The sequence below is a fragment of the Catharus ustulatus genome, chromosome 24 (assembly GCF_009819885.2).
Source record: "Catharus ustulatus isolate bCatUst1 chromosome 24, bCatUst1.pri.v2, whole genome shotgun sequence".
NCBI lineage: Eukaryota > Metazoa > Chordata > Aves > Passeriformes > Turdidae > Catharus > Catharus ustulatus.
The window spans coordinates 2162132-2171462 of record NC_046244.1 but is presented as its reverse complement, the minus strand read 5'-3'; the positions used below and the strand labels follow the sequence as shown (position 1 = coordinate 2171462).

The 9331-nt window shown below is 53.3% G+C and overlaps 1 long non-coding RNA gene across 2 annotated transcripts; it reads right to left on the bottom strand.

The window, feature by feature from the left end:
* Nucleotides 1–699: 699 nt before the first annotated feature.
* On the bottom strand, nt 700–8906 carry LOC117006754. 2 transcript variants are annotated; one of them, XR_004420019.1, is made up of 3 exons: nt 8855–8906; nt 1426–1670; nt 700–854 (listed from the first exon to the last, which is right to left on the bottom strand). It is a non-coding gene; the product is annotated as an uncharacterized LOC117006754 (long non-coding RNA). The 2 variants fall into 2 exon arrangements; XR_004420020.1 differs by lacking the exon at nt 8855–8906 and adding an exon at nt 5307–6324.
* Nucleotides 8907–9331: the final 425 nt, after the last annotated feature.

Below are 9331 nucleotides of genomic sequence, written 5' to 3'. Positions count from 1 at the left end.
TGCCACTGCCAGGGATTGCTGAGGAGCAGCCCCAGCCCTGGCTGGCCCTGTCACCATGTGAGGGATGAATCCTGTGAGCATTAGAGGCTGTTCAGGTGTTGGCTGCCCCCAAGTACCCATCCCTGCAGGTGCAGCAGGGGCAGGGCTGGGGCAGATGGCTTCACTCAGCAATGCTGCTCCAGAAAGCCACAGCACAGGGTCTGAGGGAGCCCTCAGCAGGGCAGGAGTGCGAAGGAGATGTCCCAGATGGTGTGTCCTGGGTTCAGGAGATGAGGAGACGCTTGGTGACACACCTGGTGAACTCTGCACTGCACATGGTGTGGAAACCTCCACCTCGAGCTTTGTGTCTGCTGGATTTTATAGTGTCTTTAGAGGGTGACTTGGGCTGGATAGTTTGGGTTTTTTCCTGTGGAAAATACTGTTTTGCTAATCTTGAAGACATTTAAAATTATCTTAGGCAAAAACACCTCTTTGGAAAAAAAGTGGGATTCAGGAGGTTCCAGATTTCTAATGTGACTGCTTTGGAAGCCGTAAGATTGGAGATCAGAATCTCTTTGTTCAGAGCTGGTCTGTGGTTCAGAAAGTAAAACTGATTCCTGTGCTCCTGTCTGGAGATGCAAAATTCCTTCACAGTCATTCATGTGCCTGTGGGCACTGTGGTGTTTGCTGGGCCCAGGCTCTTTGCAGATGCTCTTCCTGTTTCTGGAAGGGGAACAGTGACCCAGTTCCAGCATGAAGAATTGGGATGTTCTGCACCAGCCAGTCTGTGCAGCACCAGCTCTGCACCAGTGTTTGCAAACCCTGCTCCAGCCTCTCCAAACTCTGCTCACTCACATTTGTGTGTTGTTTATCTCCTGAATGGGAAAATAAGATATATGTGGTTTTCTTTTTCATCTGCCCGCTCATTAAGATAATTCTGAGCAGCAGAGCAGAGCTGAGCAGTGCTGCCAGACCTCATTACAGGGATCCAGCCCAAAGAGCACGTAGCTCTGGAAGCTCACTGTGAGGCCATCCATCACCCACACCCAACTGTCCCTGTGCAGACAAAATGCCAGACCCCAGCAGAAAGAGGAGAGAGTGATTCCCTCAGCCCAGCACAGACTGAGCTGCTCCTACCATTAATCCTTCCAGAGATTGTGGCTCCTTTCTTCCACTATGGCCTTAAATTGAAAGGGGGCAGATTCAGAATAGATACAAGGAAGGAATTCCTGGCTGTGAGGGTGGGCAGCCCTGGCACAGGTACCCAGAGCAGCTGTGGCTGCCCCTGGATCCCTGGCAGTGTCCAAGGCCAGGCTGGATGGGGCTGGGAGCAATGTGGGACAGTAAAGGTGTCCCTGCCATGGCAGGGGTGGGACTGGGTGAGCTTGAAGGTTCCTTCCAACCCCTGTAATCACAGCATCAAAAAAATCTTGGTTTCCTACTCACCTGTCTGCATTCCTGGGGCTGTCAGTCCATTTCTGTCTCTCCAACAGCCTCAGTGGACCTTGGATTATTCACCACCAGGCACGAAGGCTGATCCAGAAGGATGATAAAGCTGTTAATGAACACTTGAAACTGTGTTTGCCTCTCTGACAGATCTTTCCTTTGGGCAAGACATTGAGGGGATGCTCTGCAGTTTGTGTGAGTTGGTGTGAAGGTCCCCTTGGAGCAGCAGATAAATCCTCACCAACCTGCAGAAATTCAGATTAGTTCTTCCTTCCCCACAGAACACAGAGCAGATCTCTGCCCTGAAAACAGCTCATGACCTGGACTTCTCCCCCTGTACCTGCAAACTCAGCCTTTGTGCCCTGCCCTGGGTTTGCTGGGAAAGAGCTCTGGCTGTGCAGAACAAGGACACAACCACACTGCAGTGGGCAGTGACTGGGCCATGGCCTGTGAGGTGAGATAAGCAAGATCCTGAGGTGAGAAATGACCCTGGAATCCCCTGTGCTTCCCAGAGAGGGTTAGAGCCAGTTTGTTGTCACTGCTATGGGGATGGCACACTGACATCCCTTCTGTCACACACAAGGGGTTCTGCTCATATCCCCTGGACACTGCTGGGTGCTGAGGGCAAGTGGATGGGTTCATCTTGGAAATGGCATTAAATAAATCCCTTCCCATTCATGCAGTCTCCCAGTGAGGTTTTACATCACTTCCCTGCCTTCTGAGCTTACCAACAGGTAAAACAAGCAGGTTTAAAAGGAGAAGTGTCAAGATCACTTCAGATGGGAGCCTTGTTGGATGTTGTGTCACCATGCTGGTCCCTGGACAGATATGTGTCTGTGTCTGGGACATGAATTCCCCATTCCCTTCCTCCAGCTCACTCCTGTGATCCCACAGGAAACAATCCTGTCCCTCTTAAGGACATGCCCTGAGAAGGGCCTCCCACCACACACCAGGCTCTCTGGGCTCAGCAAAGAGATATTTCAGAACCTGTCAGCTCTTGCAATGCCCACGGGCTGGAAACCTGAGCAGGGGTTGTGACTCCAGGACTACTCTGTGCATCACCACCTCTTGGGTTACAGCAGAAAACAGTGACATTTTCCCCAGCCTTTCTCCTTAAGAAGGAGGTGGAGCACACAATGAGAAGTCAGTGATTCTGGCTATGCAGTAGGCTCTGGGCTCTGCCCTTCCCTGCCATCCTCTCTGCTCCCCATTAATCCACATCTGGATTGTGGGGTCAGGCCCTGTCTGCCAGAACAGCAGGCAGGGGGCAGGGGTGTGTTGGAACCCTGAAGCCTGGGAGTTTTGAGCTTTCTGTGCTTTCTGGCACTAACCCCCAGGAGAACACTGCTGTGACCTGAGGCCTTGGAGAAGGCTCCAAATCTGAGTGATGGAGTTAAAATCACTGGGGTGTAGTTGAATGGAAGTGTGGGATTTCACATGGTGAAGGGTTTGCAATTTGGGGTTTTTAGAATATAGGTATGGGACAAGATGGAGGTTCTTGGGTGTTGTCTCTTCTTCCTTCTTGTTCCTTCTTCTTCTCGGTCTCAGGTAGTAGTTTTTGCTTGGAGAGAAAATCCTGCACTGCAGGTCATAGGGTTTGGTCATTGGGTGAAAAGTATAAATAATACAGATGTTAATTTTTGATTGGATAATTAGGCCTTAAAAGACTTTGTAACGAAAAAGATCCAGCTCCATTTTGTCATTTTTAGCTTCATAGCTACAGGTGCAGTGGAACTCACTGTACTGTAGATAAGAATTAATAAACAACCGAGTTCGACCACGAAAATCCATCTCTCGTGTTTCAATCCTTACTCTGAGTGAAGGCAGAGGAAAAAAAGGAACCAGCCACGAATATGTGGTGCCACTAATAGGGGTGGGCACCAACTGCTGCTCTTGTCATGGGGAGCTGCTGGAAGGAGCAATTCTACTGTGTTTGGTGTGGGAAAAGAGGCTCTGCCCTGATTCCTGCTGTCCTGCCTCCTGCTGACCTGCCTCCCTCCAAACCAAGCATTCCTGCAGCAAAAAGGAGCTCAGCAGGTACTGATGGGGTTTGGTGCTGGGTACCTGGCTCAGGGGCAGGAGCTGCTCCCCTTGCCCTCTTGTTGGCCCTGCTGGTGCCTGTGGGGGGCTGAAGAGCTGCTGGGGGAAAGCAAAGCAGTTGGAGCCTACAGCATCTCAGCTTCTGGCATTATTTTAGAGAGGGGACAATTAGCAGCCCAGAGCTGAAGTTTTGTTTCTATCATGGCTTTCTGGCCAAGTGACAGGATTTGTGGGGAGGTCGAGATGAGGCCCTTAAAACCAGGACTGGAGGTTTGAATTTCCAGCACAGGGAGTGCCCTGCAGAAGCTGAGCAGGATGTGATCCCACCAGCTGCAGACCAACTGGCCACCTGCTTATCAAAGCTTGGGAGGCTTTGGCCGGGTGTCAGGAAAAGGTTCTTCCTCCTGATGGTGGTCAGGTTCCCCAGGGAATGGTCACAGCCCCAAGGCTGCCAGAGCTCCAGAAGCATTTGGATAACCCTCTGAGGGACAGGGTGGGATTGTTGGGATGTCCTGTGCAGGGCCAGGGGTTTGACTTTGATGATCCTTGTGGGTTCTTTCCAGCTCAGGATATTCCATGATTCTATGATACTATGAGAAGCCACCATGGTCATTGTTCCCAGTGATCCCTGGGTGCTGCTTTTCCTTCCAAGCTGGAGCTTGGTGACCTTGGCCAACCTGCAGTTGCTGCTTCAAGCCTCCCCCATGCAGGGGACTTGGGGCTGCATGTCAGAAACACACACTCAGAGCCCTGGCACTGCCTTCCCTGCTTGCTGCTCCTGCCTGGCATGTTGGAGTGCTGGGTTATATCACAGCACAGGCTGCATGACCTTCAGAGAGCCCCAAACCCACCCAATACCTCCGTGTTCAGCCCAGTCAAGGCTGGGAAATGTGGTTAAATGCTGTGAACTAGCCAAGGTGGTGGAGAAAAACCTGCTCGCTGTGCTCTCTGATGGTGTATTTGCTAGATTGGATCTGTGCCTCCTTGTGCTTCTTTGTCAGAAATCCAGGGAAAATCACAGTAAAGAGCTAACAATTTGGAGGACAGGCTCAGCCCTGGACTGTGTGACCTTTCTGACAAAATCCTCAGCAAAAGCCTCTGCTCAGCCTGTGCCAAGTGTGCTGGTGACAGCAGGAGCTCCTCTGCCTGCGTTGGTGCAATTTGCATTTGCTTAGGAAAATGTCACAGGTTACATGCTCTGGGGCAAGTTCTGCTCTGTCTCCTGCAGTTCAGGGGGGAATTGGCCACACTCTCTGCCTCTGACCTGCTCCCAGCCCCTCTCAGAAATCTGCAGCCGACAGCTCTTGGCTCGGAGACATTCTGTGTCAAGACACCAGAGTGTGACTAGTGCCACTCTAAATCCCATCACATCAGCCAGGGAATGAATGAAACAGCTCTATCCAACAGCAGCTGTCTGCCTAAGTATTTGGGCTGACAGGGAAACCTCTGCTCCCAGACTCGGGGCAGGCAAAGGAAACGATGTGTCCTGGGCTAGTGGAGCTGGGAGAAGAAGGAGCAGTGTCTGGCTGCCTCCTGGAGAGCAGGAATGCTGTGCTCAGCCTCCCAGGAGAGGGGAGGGTGGTGTGGTGGAGGGAGATGAGCATGGGGCTGGTACTCATCCTAAAAATCACTATTTCTGAGCAAACCCTTGTTGGACTTAGCTGGAGCAGGTTGACAGACCGATTTTGTCTGTGTTGAAACAATCTGCTAATGGGAGATTCTCTAGCTGTTCTTGGGGTGCTGCCCACCATCCCACTGCATCCAGTTCACTGCTTTCCAGTGTCCTGGGGGAGTGCCACCACAATCTGTGGCTCACAAGGGCCATGAATGCCTGCACTCACCTCTGACAGGCACCTCTGGGACAAGGAGAAGCCACTGCAGGCAATGATCCTCTTTTTGAGGGCCAGATGTGCAGAGATGTGCCTGGGGCTCCTGCTGGTGCTGCTGCCGCTTTCCAAGGGTGGGCTGGGGTTCACCAGAGCCCTTCCTTGGGGCTCAGCTGCCTGTGGGACAGCAGGATGCTGACTCTGCTCTGCCTGGCAGGTGCTGGAACAAAGCACAATGTGAAAGAAGCCTGGGGAGGGGACTGTCCCTGCTTCTGTGGGACTGATGGTGGCCCTGCACCCCCCCAGAGGGCTGTGATGAGCCTGAACACCACAGCAGCTCTGGGAAAGGCTGGTCCCTGTGCTGGGGCTGGGGAGGGTCCCTCTGCCCTGGCCATCGGTTTGGCAGCTCCTCATTGGCATGGGCAGCGCTGCTGCGGCCGGAGCTCGGCTCCAGGGCACGGACAGGGGACAGCCCTGACCTCTCTTTGCCACCTTCCCTGCGAGCGCCAGCCCGGCCCCTCGATGGGAGCTTTGAAATGACTCGCTCATTTAAACTAATGCAGTAAGAGCCCGGTTTGAGTGTGGCTTTGTGCGGGAGCAAACTGCCTGTGCTCCCTGCAAAGGCAGCATTATGCTGTCTCTCTCACTCCAATATGCTAATACACCAACTCCCTGCAATTTCATTTTCAACAGGGACTAATTTAAAAGAAATGACCAGCCTGCCAGTGGACTTCAAAGATATCTTTTGATGAGTTTTAGCAGCTTCAGCAAAACTCTAATTTGAATTTCAGTGGCTGCCGTGTGATTTTCTCCATGACAGTTAAGAGAGATGATAGTGCCAGCTCCATCTGTCATTGGAGCCTCTTCTCTTCCCTCCTTTCACTGATTTGTTACAGAGTGGGGGAAAGGAGAGAGGGGGAAAGTTGAAAGAGAGGGTGGCTAAATTCTGTGCCCTTGTGCAGAGTCATACAAAGGGGAAACGTGGGGCTGGTGGTGGGAGGAGGTGATGCACAGACAGCATCCTATCACAGGTAACACCCAGCACAGGTAACACCAGCACAGACAGCATCCCAGCACAGGTAACACCTCAGCACAGACAGCATCCCACCACAGAACATCCCACCACAGGTAACACCCCAGCATAGACAGGATCCCAGCACAGGTAACACCCAGCACAGGGAACACCCAGCACAGGGAACACCAGCACAGACAGCATCCCAGCACAGGTAACACCCAGCACAGACAGCATCCTATCACAGGTAACACCCAGCACAGGGAACATCTCAGCACAGGTAACACCAGCACAGGGAACATCAGCACAGACAGCATCCCAGCACAGGTAACATTTCAGCACAGGTAACACCCAGCACAGGTAACACCCAGCATAGACAGGATCCCAACACAGGTAACACCCAGCACAGACAGCATCCCAGCACGGGTAATATCCAACACAGGTAACACCCAGAAGAGGTAACACCAGCACAGGTAACACCCAGCACTGGTAATACCCCATCACAGGCAGTGTGTTCTGCAGCTCCAGGGTCTGACAAGATGGTGCTCTGGCTCAGGCAGTCTGGGTTAAGCTGATAGTGGAACAGAAATACTTCCACAAGGAAATCAGCGTTTTCTGTCCTAGCTGGCACCCAGGCTGGCAGCCCAGCCAAGCTGAAGCACCCTGGGTGCTGCCATCCCCTCTGTGTTACACACATTTCATTCAGGGCTGCAGCACTGCACAGCAAGATCCAGCAGCTGCAATCATGGCCAGGACTGGGACAGCCTGTCACTCATTCCCTGTGCCAGTGAGACAGGACAGAGCATCACCAGGCCCTGGGGCTGTGTGCATCTCCTGCTGTGTCAGTCCTGCACCACCCCAGCCCTCTGCAGAGGTGGCTGCTCCTCCCGGCTGGATGCAGCAGCTCCTGCTCCCCCTCGCATTGCTGTTATGGTTGTCACCCGTGATTTCATGCTGCCTCTTACATCTTTAGCTTTCCTTGTCAGAGACAGCTTCATTGCAGGCTCCCCTGAGCCCTGGAGTCCTCCCACGCTGAGCTGGCAGCTTTGGGGGCAGAGGCTCCGCAGCCTTTTGTTCCCAGGGACCCAGATTTACATCTTCCCTCTGATGCCTGTGGACAGAGCCATGGCCGGGCATGTTCAAGGCCAGTCCCAGCATCCCAGCTTGCCCTTCTCTCCCAGGGAAGCCCTGGCCCGGATGACAGGAGCCACTTGGGGCAGCTCTGGCTGGCCAGGGCATGTGGGCAGCACGGGAGTGCTGTCAATCCCAATGTAAGCCCCAGGCAAGTGGCAGGACCTGTTCAGCTCATGTAAAATCTGGTATTAGAGACAGGGTCAAGTGCCCTGTTCCCAGCTACAGCTGCTCCCACACACCCAGGCCAGGAGTCACCCCAGCAAAGCCCTGGTTTTGTTTGTCTCTGTACCCTGCATTGTTGGCTGGTCCCTGGGAATGGGATGATCACAGCTTGGGTTTCTCAGTGGTGAGCATCCAGCTAGTGCACACTGCTGATGCCAGACTGGTCCCTGCCCTGACAGAAGAGTCTGGAGAAGGAAAGGATGTGCCCCATCCCCATGGACCCATCCCATGCACTCTGGAGCATTCCCAAACCTGTGGGAGCCCAGCACTGCAGGGCTCAGTGCCAGGAGGTGTCTGTGTGAGACATGTGTGCTGCCAGGGTGGGCAGCAGGACCCTGAGAGCTGGACACAGTAACTCTCTGCAGGTCCTGCATGCAAAAGGTGCTGGAGATGTGATGAGAATCATACAATCATGGAATATTCTGAGGTGGAAGAGACCCAGAAAGATCACTGAGTCCAAATCCTGGCCCTGCATGAAAAACCCAACAATCCCAACCTCACCTGAGAGCATTGTCCAGACACTCCTGGAGCTCTGGCAGCCTAGGGGCTGTGCCCATTCCCTGTTCAGTGCCAGCACCCTTGAGGACTGTCCCTGGATGGGGTCAGTGCAATGCCAGCTTTGGGGGGTCTTTGCATCATGTGGGAACATGACAGCAAGGAACGAGGCAGAAGCAACAAGGAAACCCTGCAAAGGGGAGGTGAACGTGTCCAGAGTGGCAGCTGCAGGGCCAAGGAAGGGTTGTACCCTGCCCCTGCTGCCCCTGGGAGGGTTTGGGCCAGGACTGCCAGTCCTGATGGTGGAGCAATGGCATTCCCTGTGTTTCTGAGCATTCCCCTCTTTTGGCTTAGAGCTACTCCTGCTGCTGCTGCCTGATGGATACAGCACTGACCCATTGTGAGCATCTCAGGTGGGGCCCCAGGAGGACACACAGGTGGGGACCCCTCCAGCCCTGCTGCTCCCATTGTCCCCTGGTGCACAGAGCTGGGGCCAGTTGCCATCTAAGCTCGTGTGACAGTGCTGCCGAGGCTCCCTGGTGGGGATCCAGCTCTCAGAGTCAGCCTCTGCTCTGAAAGCCTCTGTGAAATCACTCCGACGTTAGGCACTTCCTAATAAAGCTGTCACAGACACCCCCATTATCTCCCGGCTCAGCCCCCTGCCCTCTGTTTAACCAGATAATCTGCTTTTTAAAAATACCTTTTCCTCTGGCTCAGTGGAAGCTCAGGTCTGTCCCAGTTCCTTGTCACCGAGGCGCATTGAGGAATTATCAGCACGCAGAGCTTTTTTTTTTTTTTTTTTTTTTTTTTCCCTTTGTCATTGTGTGATACTGAAAAGTCTATTTTGTGGCTAATTATGCTGGCATCTGCGTGCCTCCCTCGGCGTGCATCTGAGCCTGTCCCTGCTGCAGTGGAACAGCCTGTGCGGGGAGGCTTCTCTTCCATTAGACATGCAGAGATCAGACCTGAAATTTGTCCCAGCCCTGTGCACAATGCTGATGCTCCGGTACTTACACATCCTTTTGTTCTCGGCCCTGGGAAATTCCCATTTCTCTCCCACAGCCCGGGGGGATGAGTGGGTTTTCTTTCCAGCAGCAAGGTCTGCCACCAGACGGTGGCTGTGGGATGTGTCAGGATTTGAGAACGTCCTGGGATCAGGCTGCAAATGTCACTGTGG